The sequence below is a fragment of the Bidens hawaiensis genome, unplaced genomic scaffold (assembly GCF_021521415.1).
Source record: "Bidens hawaiensis isolate Kalapana, Puna unplaced genomic scaffold, B.hawaiensis_p1.1 tig00022502_1, whole genome shotgun sequence".
In the NCBI taxonomy this organism is placed as follows: domain Eukaryota; kingdom Viridiplantae; phylum Streptophyta; class Magnoliopsida; order Asterales; family Asteraceae; genus Bidens; species Bidens hawaiensis.
Window position 1 is genome coordinate 1 of NW_027493501.1, and position 20299 is coordinate 20299.

At 38.1% G+C, this 20299-nt stretch overlaps 1 pseudogene across 1 annotated transcript; it reads right to left on the bottom strand.

Moving 5' to 3' along the window:
* Positions 1–285: 285 nt before the first annotated feature.
* Positions 286–9252, bottom strand: LOC143565656 (receptor-like serine/threonine-protein kinase SD1-7; annotated as a pseudogene). The gene is made up of 14 exons (XR_013141112.1): positions 8103–9252; positions 7633–7769; positions 7387–7572; positions 7065–7281; positions 6620–6850; positions 6453–6544; positions 6100–6318; positions 2377–3458; positions 2003–2110; positions 1717–1913; positions 1404–1614; positions 942–1179; positions 753–867; positions 286–667 (listed from the first exon to the last, which is right to left on the bottom strand). The product of XR_013141112.1 is annotated as a receptor-like serine/threonine-protein kinase SD1-7 (transcript).
* Positions 9253–20299: the final 11047 nt, after the last annotated feature.

The following is a 20299-nucleotide window of genomic DNA, read 5'->3' on the forward strand; positions in this document are numbered from 1 at the left end:
TCATTTTTTAAAGGCAAATTGCAAGTTTAATAAAGAGTTAAAAGAGTATACCTAAACATTTGTTTCTTTAGAGATGAAAATAAAAATTCCAGTTTATTTTCGAAATTCAATGTAAAGAATAGTTATGTTCTCATAAATACATGCTAATAAAAAATCATGTTCAAATAAGCTTATAGTGATAAAAACCACTCAGAAATCACAAAAAACAACCATGACCAACTGTTATCATCAACGATCTTGGTGTTGATGTGGACACAGGTCCGGCCATCATATTTAACTGTAAATATATGTGAAATTCGATAGCATGGATGCTAATTATATGCTACCGAGCCTCCATTTCCGTAACGCTCATCTTGTTTACAGAACAGTCCTTTGACTTTCTGCCTAATGAATTACTTGACATTGATGCGGTTCTGCCAAAGAAAAACGCTGACCGTTTGGGGGCAGGCAACAATATAGTCTCATTCCTAAGCATAGAGATCACGTCAGAGATTACTGGTCTATCCACTGCATTTTCTTGCACACACAAAAGTGCTACATGAACAGTTCTCAACAATTGTTGTACAACACAACTATCACCAAGTGCTGGATCCTGTAATTGCAATGCATCCCCTTGTTGCCATAGCTCCCATGCCTAAACCCATATAGAAGTATTTAATTATTCGTGCTACACTTTGACTTACAAAGTCAAACTAAAGTCAAACTGATTGAACTTACATATTTGACTAGATAGTAGTTTTTTCAAGATGAACAAAGCTAGAGTTTCTTCTTCCGCTCAAGATTTCAAGGATCAAGACTCCAAAGCTGAAGACATCAGACTTCTCCGAGAATGTTCCTTCCATTGCATACTCGGGAGACATGTAACCACTACATAATGTAACTTAATTAGATTCGGTAAAATTTAATTTAAACTTTAATATTGAAAAAGTGAGTGTTCATACTATGTACCGACTACCCTTTTGGTCGTTGCTTCAGTCTCATCTTGTTTGAATATTCTTGCCATACCAAAATCAGAAATCTTGGGGTTCATGCTTTCATCTAGCAAAACATTACTAGCTTTAAGATCTCTATGGATAACGCGCATTCTTGAGTATTTATGTAGGTAAAGTAATCCTTGAGAAATTCCTTCAATGATGTTCCATCTTTTTGGCCAGTCTAGTAGTGCTTTCCTGGTTTCATCTATTCAATCGATTTAACAACTTAGATAAAGCAAACTAATATCAAAACTCAAACCATCATGACATAAGTTTTGGACTTGGTCTAATATAGTGTTGGAGCCATTAGGCTCGAACTAGCCCATTAGACCGGCTAGTTTAGGCACATGCAATTGGCCCAACACTATTAAATGGGCCTATATATTAGACCGAATTCAAGGCTTACGTCATGAGATATATATTTCTTACCAAAGAGAAAGTAATCTAAACTCTTGTTCGGCATGAACTCATAAATCAACATCTTTTCTTCTCCATGAATACAACAACCTAGAATTCGAACAAGATTTGTATGTTGAAGTTTGGCGATAAGTATGAGTTCATTCTTGAATTCCACAAGTCCTTGTCTAGATGTTCTCGAAAGCCTTTTGACTGCGATTTCCCGTTCATCACTAAGTTTTCCCTACATCGTCATAACCACATTATATCATGCTGTTGCCAACAACATAGAACTACTAAAGTTAAGTTTCACAAACAAAAAAAACGTATGATAAGACACAAATACCTTATAAACAGGTCCAAAACCACCCTTTCCAAGCTTATTTTGATCCGAGAAATCGTTTGTGGCTTTTACTATAGCAGCAAAGCTAAAGACCACCATATCGCTTCCTTTTCTATCATCGTGTTCAATATCACTAGAACCCCTAAAGCTTTCGCGAGACATTAACTCAAGAAAACGTCTGTCGTCTCTCTTTTGTCTCTCTTTTACAATCAAAACCATGTTTTAGAAAGTGCAATAGATATTGAACTTCAAAAGTATACCAGTATAACATCAATATAAACTGCCATACCTTCTCGCTTAACCTTCAGGTTTTTAAGATACCACAATAGACCAAAGCAAAAGAGAAGTAGACAAATGCCAGCAACAACAGGTCCCCAAATCAAGATTTTAGCTTTTCCTGTGCACAATGTATTATGTTACATCTTGAGGCCATATGGTCCATATCAGCAACTACTCAAGCTTAATGCACATATGAATCCAAAACATAATAACTAACCTAGGTGTGCTTGGGCTTGGCCCATTTATCTTAACTAGCTGAAATGTTAAGGTCGAACTCGGCTGGTAAAAAGCTCGAGACGGCTCATGGTTCGTCAAACCCGCATGTCAATTAAGAAAAAAAAATAATTTCGTTTACTTTAGACACAAATATAATTCACAACAAGCCAAGCTTACATTGGCTTGGGCTGGCTTGTTGGATTTCGAGCGAGCCACGAGCTTTTTGAACAACATTAACCGCGATTGATTTACCTTTGTTCGGATTTGAAGAAATAAGCACAAACTTTGAAGCCGAATTTCCCAGCGAATCAACCGAAAAATTACTAACCGATTTGGTTCCGGTCCACCTTATACAACCAGTCCCATTCCCACCAGTAACAAACCCCAAACACCACAATCATTCCAGCATTTCAACATACAATCACCAATACTTAGACTCGAATTATCATCAACCGATCTACTCGTCCCCTCACTCGCAAAATCCCCACTCATCGGAGTAAACGTATCATGCTCACTCCTACATCTTGGCGTATAAGAACTCGCCACACACCCGTTACCCAAATCATACCCATAACAAAGATCAGACGACGATAGTCGACGATCATTACTGTCCACAATCCGACCGTGCGGCCTCAAAATCCACATGGGATGAATATTATTAACACTATCATAACTGAAGTACCTTGTTTCGTTATCATACACATAATTAAGCTCATACCTTGATAAAAGTAATTGATTTACATTCATAAACTCAAAGTTTTGATCTCTCAAATCACCACTAGTCCAGTAAGGCTCACCTCGTTGCCGAACAATTAATCGCTGCGAATCTTCCCCGTTTGGCTCCCAGCTCAAAGTAAACGCGCCAAAATCAGGGATTGCATCACTCAACCAAGAAGTCAAGTTCCAGCTACGCCCAGTTTTAATATCCGACCCGAGTTTCATACCCGGTAAAAGCACGTTAGTTGGATAATCGAAACTCTTCCAGATAATCTTATTATCATATTCGTTCTTCAGCTGGAAATCACCAGTGTCTTGAAGCGTTGCGGTCAAGTTCGAGCTAGAACCGGATAGATTATCCGATATGTTTATGAGAGTTGTTTGTTCGTTTGAAATGATCAGTTTGCCGGTGTCCGGGTCGATCATGAGGACGCTAGAATTTGATATGATCGGAGTTGACGGGTTGGCCACCCATACTCTCCTAGATTGTTCGTCATCCGTATACCAAATTCCTAAATAAGAGTAGTCTGTTTCTGGAATGGTAAAGAAGCCTAAGGTGAAGTTGTTACCAGGGGAAATAAGGTGAGAAGTGAGGTTGAGTTGGTCACCGGCTTTGAGGGTTGAAACACTGGTGGCCGGAAAATAGTTGACCGTTAGAATAGTGAAGATGATGATGATGAGAGTAATCATTTTTTAATAATTGAAGGGAAATAGTTGTTGTTTATTTGAGTTTGAGGTTGAATTATTTATGTAGATTTGTCAACGTTATTAGGTTGATTATGCTTCATAAGTTCAATTATTGTGCTTTAAAACGTGCGAGTTTCATAGCTTTATACGTGAGTATAGATTCATCAGCAGCCTGTATGATTTGATAGCTTGGTTGACCGTTCTAGAATTTAGTGAAGACAAATCGTAATTTATTTTGATCCTGTTTTCGAGCAGGATAGATATGAAAAAGAGAAGTCATGTGCATTTATAACCGGATAAAATCACATTGGGTTGTCTGTGAAACTCGAAACCTTTAATTGAATGAACAATGTGGATAGCATTTGTCGTACCTTTACTTTGTCTATAAAGTTGTGTTGGGCCTGGCTCGTTGTTTCGGGACCATTAGTAAAACCTTAACGTTAAACCTAAAAAATATACTCGTCAAATTAACATATAAAAAAATTTATTTAAAACAACGTTTGTTTGGTAGTGTTGGTAGGTAAACCTAGACTTTGGTAAAACCCAAACGTTGTCGGTCCCGGACATTGAGGCGGTAACTGGACACGAATTCGGTCGGTTTCAGCTACGTTCGTTATGGTACCGGAGCTAAAAGTGGGAAAACATAAAAATTGAGTGGGCCAATGGGGGTGACGTCGGTCGGTATACTCGGGCGTTGGTAAAGCCCGAGCGCTATCAGTCACGGGCGTTAAGGCGATAAGTCTATACGAGTTCGATTGTTTGCTTCATGTTCGTTACGATATCAGAATTATACAAACCGAAAAAACAAAATTGTCGTTCGGTCGGCTTCTGTTATGTTCGTTACGGTAACGAAATTCAGCTACGTTCGTTAAGATACTGGAGCTAAAAAAAGGGAAAATATAAAAATTTAGTGGACCAATGGGGTGGCGTTGGTCGGTAAAAACGGACATTGGTAAAACCCAAGCGTTGTCGATCTCGGACGTTGAGGCGTTAAGTCTATGCGAATTATTTCGGTTTCCGTCACGTTCGCTATGATATCGGAATTAAACAAACCAAAAAAAAAAGCAAAATTTTCATTCGATCGCCTTCCGTTATATTCGTTATGGCACCAAAAACGGAAGAAAAAAAGAAAATGCTATGAACAAGTAAGGTGCCGCCAAATGGCCCAATGACGGCTTAATGACACCAACTTGTCATTTTATATATATATATATATATATATATATATATATATAGGGTAAGGTTAAAATGAAAACCCATTTGAGTTGTGAAAATCCGCGAAATCCCTATGTAACATCGTTTTTTTATTACATGTAATATATGTTGTAACATTTAATACAAAATATCGAAACATCAGAAAAATAAAATAAAAAATGTTTTGCTATTTTTTAACATTTTTTTACTAATTTTTATATATGTTTTTAGGAGAGAGAAAAAGTTATATTTATATTTACATTTTTTATTCACTTTAATTGTGGACCACAAGATTTAAACATTAATTAAAAAACATGTGGTTGAGAATGGGTTTCTAGAGTTTTCACAACTCAAGTGGGTTTTCATTTTATATATATATATATATATATATATATATATATAGAGGTTGTGTTGTTGGTTTTGTTGTGTTGATGGTTTTTTGTGTCTGTCTTTATTGCACTAGTTTGTGTTGTTGGTATTTACGTCTGCGTATGGGTCAGCTTGCTGGTATTTTTTACATGTGTTGTTGGGTTTGTTGTTGTTAGCAGAAATGTATTGGTTGGTGTGATATTGTTGTTAGTAACATATTTTCTAAGTTGTATGGAATTGAAAAGTGGTTGGCTGAGTGTTATGATGGATTGGTAATTTGTGTGATTTAAGATATATTGACTTACATTTGATGTTGTAACTGATGGTGTATTATTATAGGAATTGAATAGATCATATTTTACAATATTACCCTTTCTTATTTAATTATTAATTTCTATTTTCTCTATTATGACTGGTTCTTACACATCTTACAAAAATAACACTTTCTATTTGATTCTTTCCTCTGCTTATATATGAATAAATGTACAAATTATATGTTTGATTATGGATTTTCGTCAATTCAACTTCTCCTCCCAACACTTGGGACCTTTCATAACATTTTTAGCCCAATCAACTTTTACTCCATCTATTTTTTTTTGGCCTTAACTAGAATTCTTGAACCTATCAAAAACTTCATTGGTTTAAATCCTCATAAAAACTTTACAAAAAAGCTAATCAAGCATGATCCAAGAGAAGTTGTTTCAATATACACATTCAACTGCAATGTCTACCACTACATTTGTTATGGTGCCTACAATAGTTTTTGCAATGATTCAAAATCGGTCGGTGGTGAATTTAAAATTTTCAGTGGCAAAAAAGGATGACCGAGAGAACACACAATAATATACTATCAAGCCTCCATTTGTGTAATAGTTATGTTGTTTAATATGCGGCCCTCTGTCTTCCTATCAACTAATGTCAAACTTCTACCAAAAAAGAATGCTGGTAGTTTCGGGACCGGTAACAACATAGTATCACTAGTAAGCATAGATGTCACCTCTGTCATATTTGGTCTATCAACTGCATTTTCTTGTACACAAAGAAGTGCAACATGAATACCCCTCAACAATTTGTGTACAACACAACTATCACCAAGTGTTGGATCCTGCAATTGCATTGCATCCCCTTGTTGCCATAGCTCCCCTGCCTAAAGCTATATGAAAGTCTTTAATTACTCATGCTGTGCTTTGACTTATGAACTCAAACCTATTGGACTTACAAATCTGACTAGATTGGTAGTTTTGTTAAGATGTGAGAAGCTAGAGTTTCTTCTCCGCTCAAGATTTCAAGGATCAAGACTCCAAAGCTGAAGACATCAGACTTCATCGAGAAAGTCCCTTCCATTGCATACTCAGGAGACATGTAACCACTACATAATGTTAACTGAGTTAGGAGTCAGAAATTTTTACTAGAAGTTTAATTTTGGAAGAGTGAGTGTTCATACCATGTACCGACTACCCTTCTGGTAATTGCTTCCGTCTCATCTTGTTTGAATATTCTTGCCATGCCAAAATCAGAAATCTTGGGGTTCATGTTTTCATCCAGCAAAACATTACTTGCTTTGAGATCTCTATGGATAATGCGCATTCTTGAGTATTTATGTAGGTAAAGGAATCCTTGAGCAATTCCTTCAATGACGTTCCATCTTTTTAGCCAGTCTAGCAATGCTTTCCTTGTTTTCATCTATTCAATCATTTTAACATCATAGATAAAGCACACTAGTATAGTGTTAAGTCCATTGGGCCCGAACCAACCCTTGTTAGGTGAGCTCACTAGGGTTTATTCACTTGAGCTATGTATAGCGAGGTAAACTGGCCCAATGGGCCCAACACTATATTTACAAGAAATGTATATTAGACCCAATTTAAATCTTATGTTATGAGACATATATCATACCAAAGAGAAAGTAATCTAAACTCTTGTCGGCCATGAACTCATCAATTAACAATTTTTCATCTCCATGAATACAACAACCAAGAACTCGGACAAGATTGTATGTTGAAGTTTAGTAATAAGTATGAGTTCATTCTTAAATTCCACAACCCCTTGTTCTGATGCTCTTGAAAGCCTTTTAACTGCAATTTCTCGTTCATCGCTAAGTTTCCCCTGTTGTCACAAGCACAATATATCTCTCTTTTGTCAATAAAAAAATAAAAAGATAAATATACCGACGGTTCTAAAAGCATAGGTTGTTTGAAAAGACACAAAGACCTTATAAACAGGTCTGAAACCACCCTGTCCAAGCATATTTTGATCTGAGAAATCATTTGTGGCTTTTACTAAAGCAGCAAAGCTGAACACCACCATATCACTTCCTTTCCTATCGTCTCGTTTAATATCACTCGAATTCCTAAAGCTTTCGGGAGCCATCATCTCAAGAAAATGTCGTTCGTCTCTCTTTTACAATCAAAACCATGTTTCAGAAAGTGAAATAGATATAAAACTTCGAAAGTAGACCAATATAACATTAATATCGACTTCTATACCTTCTTGTTTAAGCTTTCGGTTCTTAAGATACCACAATAGACCAAAGCAAAAGAGAAGTAGACAAATGCCAGCAACAACAGGTGCCCAAATCAAGATTTTAGCTTTTCCTGTGCCGAATGTCTTATGTTACGTCTTGAATCAAAAACATAATGGTTAACCTTGGCGGGCTTGTGCGGGCTCGGATAGTTTGTGATAGCAAGTTGAAAAGTTAAAGCTTGAACTAGATTTGTAAAAAAGATGGAGCCGGCTCGTGGCTCGTCATACCCGCTCATCAGTTAAGAAAAAATAATTTCATACTTTTTACACACACATAAATATATATAGAAAAAATAGAAGATTTATCATTCACAACGAGCCAAGCTTACATTGGCTCTGGCTCAGCTTGTTGGATTACGAGCGAGCCATGAGCTGTTTGAGCAACATTAATTGCATTATTTTACCTTTGCTCGGTTTTGACGAAACAAGAACAAACTTTGAAGCCGAATTTTCTCGTGAATCAATCGAAAAATTACTAACCGATTTGGTTCCGGTCCATCTTATACAGCCAGTCCCATTCCCACCAGTAACAAACCCCAAACATCGACAATCATTCCAGCATTTCACCATGCAGTCACCAATACTTAGGCTCTAATTATCATCAACTGATCTACTTATCCCCTCACTCACAAAATCCCCTCTCATCGGACTAAACTTATCATGCTCACTCCTACATCTCGGCATATCAGAACTCGCCACACACCCGTTACCCAAATCATACCCGTAACATAAATCAGTTGACGATAGCACACGGGCATTACCATCCACAATCCGACCGTGCGGTCTCAAAATCCACATGGGATGAATATTATTAACACTATCATAACTGAAGTATCTTGTTTCATTATCATACACATAATTGAGTTCATACCTTGAAAGAAGTAAATTGTTTACATTCATTAACTCAAAGTTTTGACCTCTTAAATCTCCACTAGTCCAATATGGCTTACCTCGTTTCCGAACCATTAATCGCTGTGAGTCTTCCCCATTTGGCTCCCAGCTCAAAGTAAACGCGCCAAAGTTGGGTATTTCATCGCTTAACCAAGAAGTTAAATTCCAACTTTGGCCCGTCGTAAGGTCTGACCCGAGTTTCATTCCTGTTAATAACACGTTGGTTGGAAAATCGAAACTCTTCCAGAGAATTCGGTTGTCAACTTCGTTCTTCAGCTGAAAATCACCAGTGTCTTCCAGAGTTGCGGTCACATTAGGAGTAGCACCAGATTGATTATCTGAAATGTTCACAAGGGTTGTTCGTCGGGTAGTGATGACCAATTTGCCAGTGTCAGGATCGATCATGAGGACGCTAGAATTCGATATGATCGGAGTTGACGGGTAGGCTACCCATACTCTTCTTAATTGTTGATCATTAGTGTACCAAATTCCCAAGTAAGTGTAGTTTGTGGTGGGAATAGTGAAGAATCCTAACGTGAAGTTGTTACTAGGGGAAATGAGGTGAGAAGTGAGGTTGAGTTGGTCACCGGCTTTGAGGGTTGAAACACTGGTGGCCGGAGAATAGTTGACCGTTAGAATAATGAAGATGATGAGAGGAATCATTATTTAATGGTTGAAGGGGAAATTATTATTGTTGTAATTTTGAGTTTGAGGGTTGAATGATTTATGTAGATTTGTCAAATACGTTAAATTATATATTGTGTTTTAAAATTTATGTGCGAGTTTTGTGTTAGATAGATTCATCAGCAGCCTGTGTTTGATAGTTAAATTTAATAACGTTGAACGTTCTAGAATTTAGTGGTGATAAAGATAAATAGTAATTTATTTTGATCCTGTTTTCGAGTGGGATAGATACAAAAAGTAAAGGTGTGTATTTCTTTGGGGCGTTTACTATTCGATTTTAATAGTTTGTAGGTCAAATTGTTAGTAACGGTTTTTTAGTATTCATAATAAAACCAAACTGTTGAAATTAAAAACCAAACTAAACCGAACCATTATTAACAATTTGGTTTTACAATTAGGCTCTATTTGAACTCTTTTTAAATAAATTATATATATATATATATATATAGGCTCTATATGAACTCTTTTTAAATAAATTATGTGTGTGTGTGTATATATATATATATATATATATATGGGGAAAGTTAACGTACAAATGAAATTAGCATGCTAATTATGAGAATTAAGTAGAGTAATTATATATACATGTAGAGTAATTATGTAATTATTCTATGATGCAATTACATAATTAGTCTACCTGTATATATAATTACTCTACTTAATTCTCACAATTAGCATGTTAACTTCATTTGTATTTGATCCAAACCCTAAATACATAGGGGTGAGTTAACATGTAATAATTGTTTAACGTACATTAGGTACGCTAATACGTTCAAGCTTAAAACCTAAAACGTTTAAAGCCTAAAACGTTCAAGCTAAAAATCTGATACTTCTAACCCTAAAAAAACAAAAGCATTCAAGTCAAATTTCTAACCCTAAAACATTCAAGGTTAAAACCTGATGTTTTTCAAGGTTAAAACCTAAAACATTCAAGCATAAAACCTGATACTTTCAAGGTTAAAAACCCATTATAATTATAATTAACTCAAAAATTGATTCGTTGGAAGATCCATATATGTTTGTTTGAATGAATTGATGATTAATTGGATCAATTTCAAAGTGTAATTGATCAATTGCTAAAAAAACCAATGAAAACAATGGGTGCGGCGTTCTGCGTTTTCCCAGCAAGTTCGTTGTCGACGCCGATGATGGTGATGGAGAGTGTTAATGGTGTCAGCGAGTGGTGGAGGTGGAGATGGCTTAAGTGACAGTTAACATAGAGGAGTTCATTGGCAGAGGAGGGTGATTTAAGGTTTCTTAAAATCAAGAGTGTAGGAAGTCGCGTACCCACTGTATGATAAAGGATTATTGAATTGGATCCTTTATCTCTCTCTCTCTCTCTCTTATATATATATGTATACATATATATATATATATATGTGTGTGTGTGTGTGTGTGTATCCCAGCGAGACCTTTTTCATGTTCGTTCATGAAGTTTTTATTGGCCAAATAAACAAACAGTTCATGATATGAAATCGACGAAAATTCATGTTTGTGTTTGTTCGCTAGCAGACCAGCCTAAGAGGTGTGGGAGGCGCACCCTCAGCCAGAGCACCTTTTTTCGCGGGCACAATTATATATTTGTGTGTGTGTGTGTTAAAAAAATATGTAATATAATTGATTTTGATCATTTAAAATTTATCAGGCCCAAAAAAATTTCTGATTCATAATCCATTTGGTAAATTTCAGGTTATTGGGCCCATACCACTAAACCAAAATTAATAAGTAAAAAAAATTAATAAACCCTTAAAAAATTGAGATTGATGAAACAACTGCAATAGTAGAAAATGAAACTGATTTTGACTTTTTGGTATCAATTGTCATATGATATAAAGTATTAAATGAGGTGAATATAATGAGCAAAAGATTACAATCAAAAGATATGCACCTCGATATTGCTATTAAAGAAATAAAGAGATTGATTGACGTCTTCAAGGATTTTATAGAAAATGGTTTTTTAAAAGCGATTAATGAAGCTAAGAAGATTGCTATTGAAATGGGTATTGACCTGATATTTGCATAAAAACGAGTAAGTAAAAGAAAAAAACAAAGTGATGAGAGTTCAAGTAGCCAAGAAGCTTCATTTACTCCTAAAGATAATTTTAGAGTAAATTATTTTTTTATATATTTATTGATTAAGCTATTGCTTCTCTTGAGACGAGACAAGATTTGATCAATTCAAAAATTACGATAAATTATTTGATTTTTTGTTTCCACATAACTTGAGGGGAATTGATGATTAAGATCTTAAGTTGTCTTGCAATTTTTTTGAAAATGCACTCAAGTTTGAAGGAAGATCGGATATTGATGGTAAGGAGCTTTATATGGAGTTAAGCTCATTAGACATGTTGTATACAATGGGATTTAGAAGCCCAATTGAAGTTTTGAAGTATTTGAACAAGACTCAAGAAAATTTCCCAAATGTAGGGATTGCGTATCGAATATTGTTAACTATTCCAGTCACGGTGGCATCTGCAGAAAAAAGCTTTTCAAAGTTGAAGTTATTAAAATCTTACTTACGATCCACAATGTCCTAAGAAAGACTTAATGGATTGGCGATGATAGCTACCTAGAGCGAAATTTTAGATAATATAAACTGCGAAGAGGTGATCAAACAATTTGCTGTCAAGAATGCTAGGAGAGCGTTTCGAATCATCGGTTAGCTGTTAGATTTTATTGTATTTGGTTTTATGACTATACTTTCGATACTTTTAGTGTTATAACTTTAATGTCGTTTAAAAAGATTAGCTTATATGGTATATATTTCGTTACTCGTTAGTGCCTACAGACCTTTTTATTTTGTCTCGGCCGAGGTAGATAAGTTCTCGGATACAACCACGTTCACTAACTTTATAAACGATGCAAAACAAGCATTAATGAACACAAACAAAGAAATATATTTATCTGATTTAAAGCAACTTCGTTAATTCCAAACATTCAACAGCAGCTCAATACCATATCATCATTTTTGTACGTCTCGTGACCGATCTAACAACTAAGTTTTCGAGTCAATCTGGACCACTAGCTAGCGGAAATCACTAGTGGTTAACCTAGATCTTGGATCTTGGAGTGTTTGGTTTATTTGCAACAAGGTAGGAGAAGAAGAGAGTTAGAGAGAAAGAGCAGAGAGTTTAAATGGATGGATAAGAATGATATTTGGCAAAAGCTTGATATGCATGTGAAGTCTCCACTATTTATAGTGGGAGACTTCCATGCTTCCTTTCATATTATTTACGACCCATTGGGCTTAACAAAACAAGGCCTCGGGCCCAAATATACAAATAAACAAAAACCGACAAGCTACCTAGTTACATTAATTACGGTCCAAGTGCAAAAGACTAAAAAACCGGGCTCTACAATCTCCCTCTAGTCTTTAGTATTTGCTTCGGTAGCCTCAGTCTTTAGTCGGTCTCATATTCAAAGGGAGACGAATAGTCAAACATTTGGTTGTCAACAAGATAGTGTATGAACTTGTTGAACGTTTCAACTATTTGGTCGGTATTGTCCCTTCGAGATCAGCCATTTCATGCTCATCAAAGAAACGTAATGAATGCATGGTCTCACAGTGGATCACCACTTCCCCAGTACTATTGTTGAACTCCCAAGCTACAAAGTCATATAGCATGTTGGGAGTGAACGGTTCTTCATGGTATATTGGCTCACCATGGTCTTTGGGCATCCTGTATCGCTATGCTTTTCTTCTCTTGCCGGTCTTGGGGTCCGTTTCGGTGGGATGAAGGTACGATCTTCCCTTGTTTTGATTAAAGTTGGGGTAATCTTCCTTCCATTCTTTGCTGATGTAGCGTTTAAACCATCCATACAATTTTTCCTCATAAGAACCTTTTCCCACAGCTCTTCAGAAGTAATTCATTTCAAAAACTGACAAAGTATGCATATCGTGATAGCTCAAGTAAGTTAGATCCCCACTGGCGCGCCTAAGTGCCCATTTCCCACTCTCCCTGTGCCACTTGCAGTATAGGATAGGAGAATCGTCATGATAGTGGTAGTTATGGCCCCGTAAACTTGTAGATCGACCAATAATATACCACTTCTTTTTTCTTATGGGTGCACGAGAAGCCGAGGCATCAGTTGCCTCGAGAGCCACCACAGTAACAGGCTCTTGAACCAATTCTTCAACCACACGAACCGATCTATATGGGTTCGGGGAGTAACTTATTCAATCGTCATCTTCCATGACGTCTTGAACCTGAGACAGATTACTTGCAAAGCAACTTTAAAAATAGAACTGTATCAATCCTCAATCGCAGCATCCGCATCTCTTATTTTCTTAGTGGCTTCGGTCGCTGGTCTTTCAGTGTGTCATCATGTGTGGCTAAACTAGGTCCAGTTCCACTATCAGTTCCAATGCTACCGTTGCCGCCACCATCACCACCATCATCATCGAAACTTCCATGAGGATCATCATCATCCTCATCAGTTTCATCCTACTCATCATCATCATCAGACTCATCATCATCACTTTCTTCGTCCTCCTTCTCGTTCCTAACATCAGTTCCTTTAACAAACGAAGGAACTATAAGAACGACACCAGTACTCACAATCGTCGTACAAAAAATTGTACCAACTACAGCTGAGTCACCACTAGTAACAGAGACTCCAGCACCACTTCGACTCGCACCTGCATCATCAGAAGGAGGTCTACCAATACCCACTCCACTGCGGGTTCCAACAACAAGGACATTACTAGCAAGATTAGCCAAAGCATTTCGTTTGGCTATGTTCCTTTCCGTTTCCTCCTCGCTCAGATCAACCCAACTCCTAAACATCGTTCTTAACCGTTCCTTGAGTTTCTCAATGTTGTCATAAGTCATTTGGAGTACCTCAGTTGCAGCAAGGAAACGATTGACAAGACCTTTGTTAATACTGTCTTGATTTTCATTCAATCTACTTTGCTCATAAATATTCGCCTGTAATCTGTCAATTTCGGCTAGAAGACCTGCATTTCCTGCCACAACGGCATCGATGTTCGTTGAAGATCCTTGATTTCCCTCAAGTAACCCAACCCTTGACTCCAATATTTCGGTTTCTTGTAACATTCAATCCGTCCACTTTTCTAACTCAACCTGAACCATCTCCTGAGCTCGAGAAGACGATGGCATGTCACTCTCGAGGTATGATACTTGTGACTCAATCCTCAGACCGTCATCGTGTTGTTTGGTGTGCGTCGGATAACCCTATAACAATGAATGACCCTCACAACTAAGCTTTAATTTTAAAATGAAAATCCTAACCACACACAACCGGCAAGTGTACCGGTCGCAAGTAGTATAAACCTAGGAAGTCCGAGTATCGAACACGAAGACACATAAGGACGCTAACGATTACTAACCCTAGACAAGACCTACCTAAGAATAATATTAAATTGATTTTTGATTTTTAATGAATTAGTTGGACTAATTGGACTTACTGACAAAAGTTACCAAAAATAGAAAACTTAACAGGGAACTAACTGTGTTAACTTCGGATGGAGAAAAACGTCTACCTAGGTCTGAATCAAACTGTAGGCCTAACAAGTAAATGGATTGGATGATATCAACACACCAGCTCCTAAAGATGACACGACTAAGGATCGCTCAGGCTCACTGGATTACCTCTCGGTCTCACTCAACAAGCCTAAACTACTCAAAATCGGCTAAAACAACCAAACCGGGAAACAATCGTTAACGTGTTCTAATGTTGACTCACCTCTCGGTCTCACCAACACTCAACCCTAATAGTAATGAATACTACACAACCAAGGATAGAGGAACAATTTTACTTAAACCAAATAGATCAACTAGTCGCTCAAAACACCTAAACCGGACAAGAAACGAACTCGCTCTCGTGCAATCCTTATTCTAGCATGCAAAGGTAATGAGATGACCCTAACTTCTTATCACCTATCGGTCTCTAAGAAGGTGTCTAACCGCTGTACTTTAACCACACATTCATGCAACAAAACCCTACGGTTGTTCCTACCGCAAACAAACCCTAAACACCAAGTCTAGAATCAAACAAGCACCGATCAATCAATACAAAACTAATCAACCAACACAAGAGGTTTAAGCAATGAATTACCAAAACACAATCCATAAACATTAAAGTCTATTAATCAAACAATCCATAAAACTCATCAAACACTAGCAATTATCATCATTCCTAGGTAGAACCGAAAAGTTTAGCCTCTAATCATATTTGGATAGCCATGAATACTCAATAAACACATCATATAACTCATTCCAATCATCTCAAAAATCATTCAACAATCAATCCTAATCATAAACAATTCCATCTCTCAATCAATTGCAAAACTAGTTAACAATTAAGCAAAAATAAGAAAGTTGTTGAACAATGTTTAAAAAGAAAGGATATGGAGATGTTCCGGGACTGCACTTGGCTGTGAAAAAAATGATGAATGATCCTGAGTCTTGGTTCTTGTTTCTTCTTCCTTCCTTAGCCGCCACACTCCTTAGAACCCTAGCTTTCTCTTTTCTTTTTCCCTGCCACTGGTCCTATCGGAACTAGGCAGTAGCTTAGGGTTTTTTTTTTCTTTTTCTTTTTTATGTTATAATATAATGTAGGGCTTGGGCTTGTCCATGATGCATATGGGTCGGGATTTGAGTTTTACTTGAAAACGTATGCGTAAAAGGCCTTTAAACTGCTCAAGAAGATCGGTTTTTCTTCCTTTAACCCGAAACCTACAAGATAAATAAAACTATGTAAAACCTAGATAGTATAAGTTAAATTACATTAAATACAATATAAAAACATAGATAAAAGGTGCGGAAAATAAGTGTGTTTTACAACACATCAAACATCCCCACACTTAAAACTTATTCGTCCCTGAAAAAGAATACTACACAGGATCATAACCGAGTTCAACCGATAACTCTTGGTTTTATTTATTTATTTTATTATTATTATTATTATATTTTTCTTTTTAAAGTATTAGAACAAGTGACCGTTACCCAAATATTGCTTCCAACTTTCACATAATAAGCTAGATCAAGTCGATTGCCGGTATTGCTATCCACTTAAACCCATGCCCCTAATACTTACCGAGGCAAATAAGGCGTGACAATTTCATTAGTTTGTATGACTAAGCGGGATCCACACTTAAAAGCCCTGCTGCCACTTCACCGCGTTCCATTATGGTTTTACCGGACCGAATCACCCCAATTTGACTTAAACCTATTGCTACATGATCAAAACATTCTCGACTCATATACAACCTATAAACTCTAGCTTGGTCCTTGATCGACCGACAGTAGTTTCCTTCATGGTGGTTTTGAATTTTTTTCTGCCTTTTGGCATTTTGCATTGCCTTTTGGCGTTTTGCATTTTTTTTTTGAAAAAATTCACCATGTTGGACGATATTACAGACTGCATCAAGGCTCAGGTCTGCGCCACCGCGCAACAGAGGGCCGAGCAGAACTGTCTTCTGCTATTTGCAGGAATAGATACGTATACGAAAATTAGGTTTTTATATAGAGGTGATCATATGACTCGAGGCTTGAGTATAACCTGGCTTTTCATTCCAGTCCTGTTACGGGCTTAGTTAAACAAACAAAACTCTAAGATATTTCCCACTAAAGTCAGGCCATTTAAAAAGGTTCAATTAGGTTAACAACCAAACCGCCATTTCATTCTCAATGGCTGAGCCTACCAGCACATCGATTACTAAGTCTAAAATGTTCGGTTGCCATACATTACGTGAGGGTCTAATAGGCACTGTTCTTATATATATATATATTGAAAGCACCAAGAATTTATAAAACAAACACTACCCGGTAATAATATAATTTCCTGTTTAACGCAGAAAAACAAGTTTCAAGGGACAATTTTTCAAATTTTTCAATTTTTTTTGGGAAAATTTTTCTACAACTAAGTAAAATAAATCTCATCCCCACACTTAGAACAAAATCGTCCTCGATGAGAACAAGGAAAATAAATAAAATAAAAATAAAACAAAAGTAAAAATATAATATACAAGAATAAAACAAAGAACGTGTTACTCCCCTGGTTTGTGTGCAGAATCTTCAAAAGCTAAGTAGCATCCAAGCGACCGTATAGCATTTCATTCGCGGCCGCAACCTCACGAGAACCAGTTCCAAAACGCCATCGTAGCTACCATGCGCATAATATAACCTGCAAAAGCTCAAATTTGCTCGCATGTAGCGGCGTACAACAGAGAATAAAAACATAAAGAAATAAACGTATTTTTGTGTTTTTGGTTTTTATGATTTTTAAAAATTTTTATTTTATTTTTTTTAATCAAGGAACACCCCTTAAATCGAACGACTCGAATGGAGATTGAGTACTAGCGGTTTCATTTTGGAACATCCTGAAATAGACAAAAAAAGATAAACAGATAGCACAACAAAAAACAGAAATACAAACTCTACAAATCGGGCAGTCTCCCGAGTGATGCATCCAGCACGTCTACGTCTCGGTGAGCAAGTCAAGGTAGAATACCTCAACAGTCTGATCAGCCATTGGCTCGCCAATGTAGTGCTTCAGTCTATGACCGTTCACCTTAAATATCCCGCCTTTATCCTCTATCTCGACAGCGCCATACGGGAAAACCTCAGTGACCATGAATCGTCCCGACCATCGGGATCTCAACTTTCTCAGGAATAACCTCAACCGGGAATTATACAGTAAGACCAGATCCCCACACTTGAACTGCTTGTTCCCCTTCAACTTCTTATCATGCAGTTCCTTCCTCCGCTCCTTATACCTAAATGACTGCGCGTAAGTGTGATCTCTCAGCTCCTCTAACTCATGCAACTGGTGGAAACGAGTGCTCTCTGCGGCAGACATATCAAAATTGACCCTTTGTAAGGCCCACGAAGCACGGTGCTCCAACTCAACAGGCAGGTGGCAGGCCTTCCCATAGATCATCCGAAACAGTGTGGAACCAGTCGGAGTTTTGTAGGCTGTACGAAAGGCCCACAACGCATCATCCAACTTGTCGGACCAATCCCGACGATTTGAACCAACCGTTTTCTCAAGAATCCGTTTGATCCCCCGATTACTCACTTCCACCTGCCCACTAGTCTATGGGTGGTAGGTAGTCGCAAGCCGATGGGTGACCCCATAGCGTCGCAACGCCTTCTCCATCTGCGCATTGCAGAAGTGAGTACCTCTGTCACTGATCAATGCCTTCGGGACACTAAAACGAGCAAAGAGGCTCTTGAGAAAACGGACTACAACTTGGGCATCATTCATGGGTAAGGCCTTGGCCTCGACCCACTTCGAAACATAATCAACCGCCACGAGTATGTACTTGTTCCCACGCGAGAATGGAAACGGTCCCATGAAATCAATGCCCCAAACATCGAAAACCTCACAAACCTGAATAGCATTTTGGGGCATTTTATTTCGTGATGAGATGTTGCCGACACGCTGGCAACGATCACAACTCCCCACAAACGCGTGCGCATCCTTACAGATCGAAGGCCAATAAAAACTGAAATCAAATACCTTCTTCGTTGTCAAACTCGCACCATGGTGACCTCCTGTCGGTCCAACATGGCAATGGCTCAGAATCTGCCATCCCTCCTTAACGTCAACACACCTCCTGATCAACTGGTCAGCACCTATACAAAAGAGATACGGGTCGTCCCAAAGGTAAAACTTAACATCAGCAAAGAATTTCTTCTTTTGCTGGTAAGACATCTTCGGGTAGTACCCGTCTGCAAGATAGTTCGCGAAGTCGGTGAACCATGGAAAACCCTCATCCTGAGCTGAAACAAACATGAGACTCTCTGTCGGAAAGTGGTCATTAATCCTGACCCCTGGCTCTCTTAACTCAGCTCCCTAAGACGCGAAAGATGATCGGCCGCCACATTCTCGGCCCCCTTTTTATCACGGATTTCAATATCAAACTCTTGAAGCAACAGGATCCATCGGATAAGGTGTGGCTTAGCATCCTGTTTGTTAAAGAGATAACGAATGGCAGACTGATCCATGTACACAATTGTCTTGGACAGAACAAGATAGGACCTAAATTTATTGAACGCAAACACCACAGCTAAAAGCTCCTTCTCGGTGGTGGTGTAACTCTCCTGTGCACCATTCAAGGTCCGGCTAGCATAGTAAATCAGATGGAAGTGTTTATCCTTCCGTTGTCCAAGAACCGCTCCGACTGCGAAGTCGCTCGCATCACACATCAATTCAAAAGGAAGCGACCAGTCGGGAGCAATCATGATCGGGGCGTTAACGAGCTTGTCTTTTAAAAGACCAACGCCTCGATACACTGCTCAGAAAACACAAATGGGGCATCCTTCTCCAGAAGTTTGGTTATGGGTCTCGCGATCTTGGAAAAATCTTTAATGAACCGGCGATAGAACCCAGCGTGACCTAGAAAACTCCGAATGGATCTCACAGAAGTGGGTGGGGGAAGATTAAAAATGGTCTCGACCTTCGCTCGGTCGACCTCTATCCCGCACTCGAAATACGATGCCCCAAAACAATGCCCTTGCGTACCATGAAGTGACACTTCTCCCAGTTAAGGACTAGGTTGGTGTCAACGCATCGGGCCAACATCCTCTCAAGGTTGGAGAGACACTGATAGAAAGAGCTCTCAAACACAGAAAAATCATCCATGAACACCTCCATGGAGTCCTCGATCATGTCATGAAATATAGGCACCATGCACCTCTGAAATGTGGCTGGAGCGTTACACAGTCCGAACGGCATACGTGTATAGGCAAACGTGCCGTATGGGCAGGTAAACGTGGTTTTCACCTAGTCATAGGAAGCAATCGGAATCTGAAAGTACCCGGAGAAACCATCCAAGAAGCAGTAGTACTGCTGACCTGCCAAACGCTCCAGCATCTGATCAATGAAAGGTAAAGAAAAGTGGTCTTTCCTCATGGCATCATTCAGTCTGCAGTAATCAATGCAGACTCTCGAACCGGTCACAGTCCTAGTGGGAATGAGCTCGTTCCTCTCATTGGTGACGACATTCATGCCACCCGTTTTAGGAACCACTTGGACTGGACTAACCCACGAACTATCA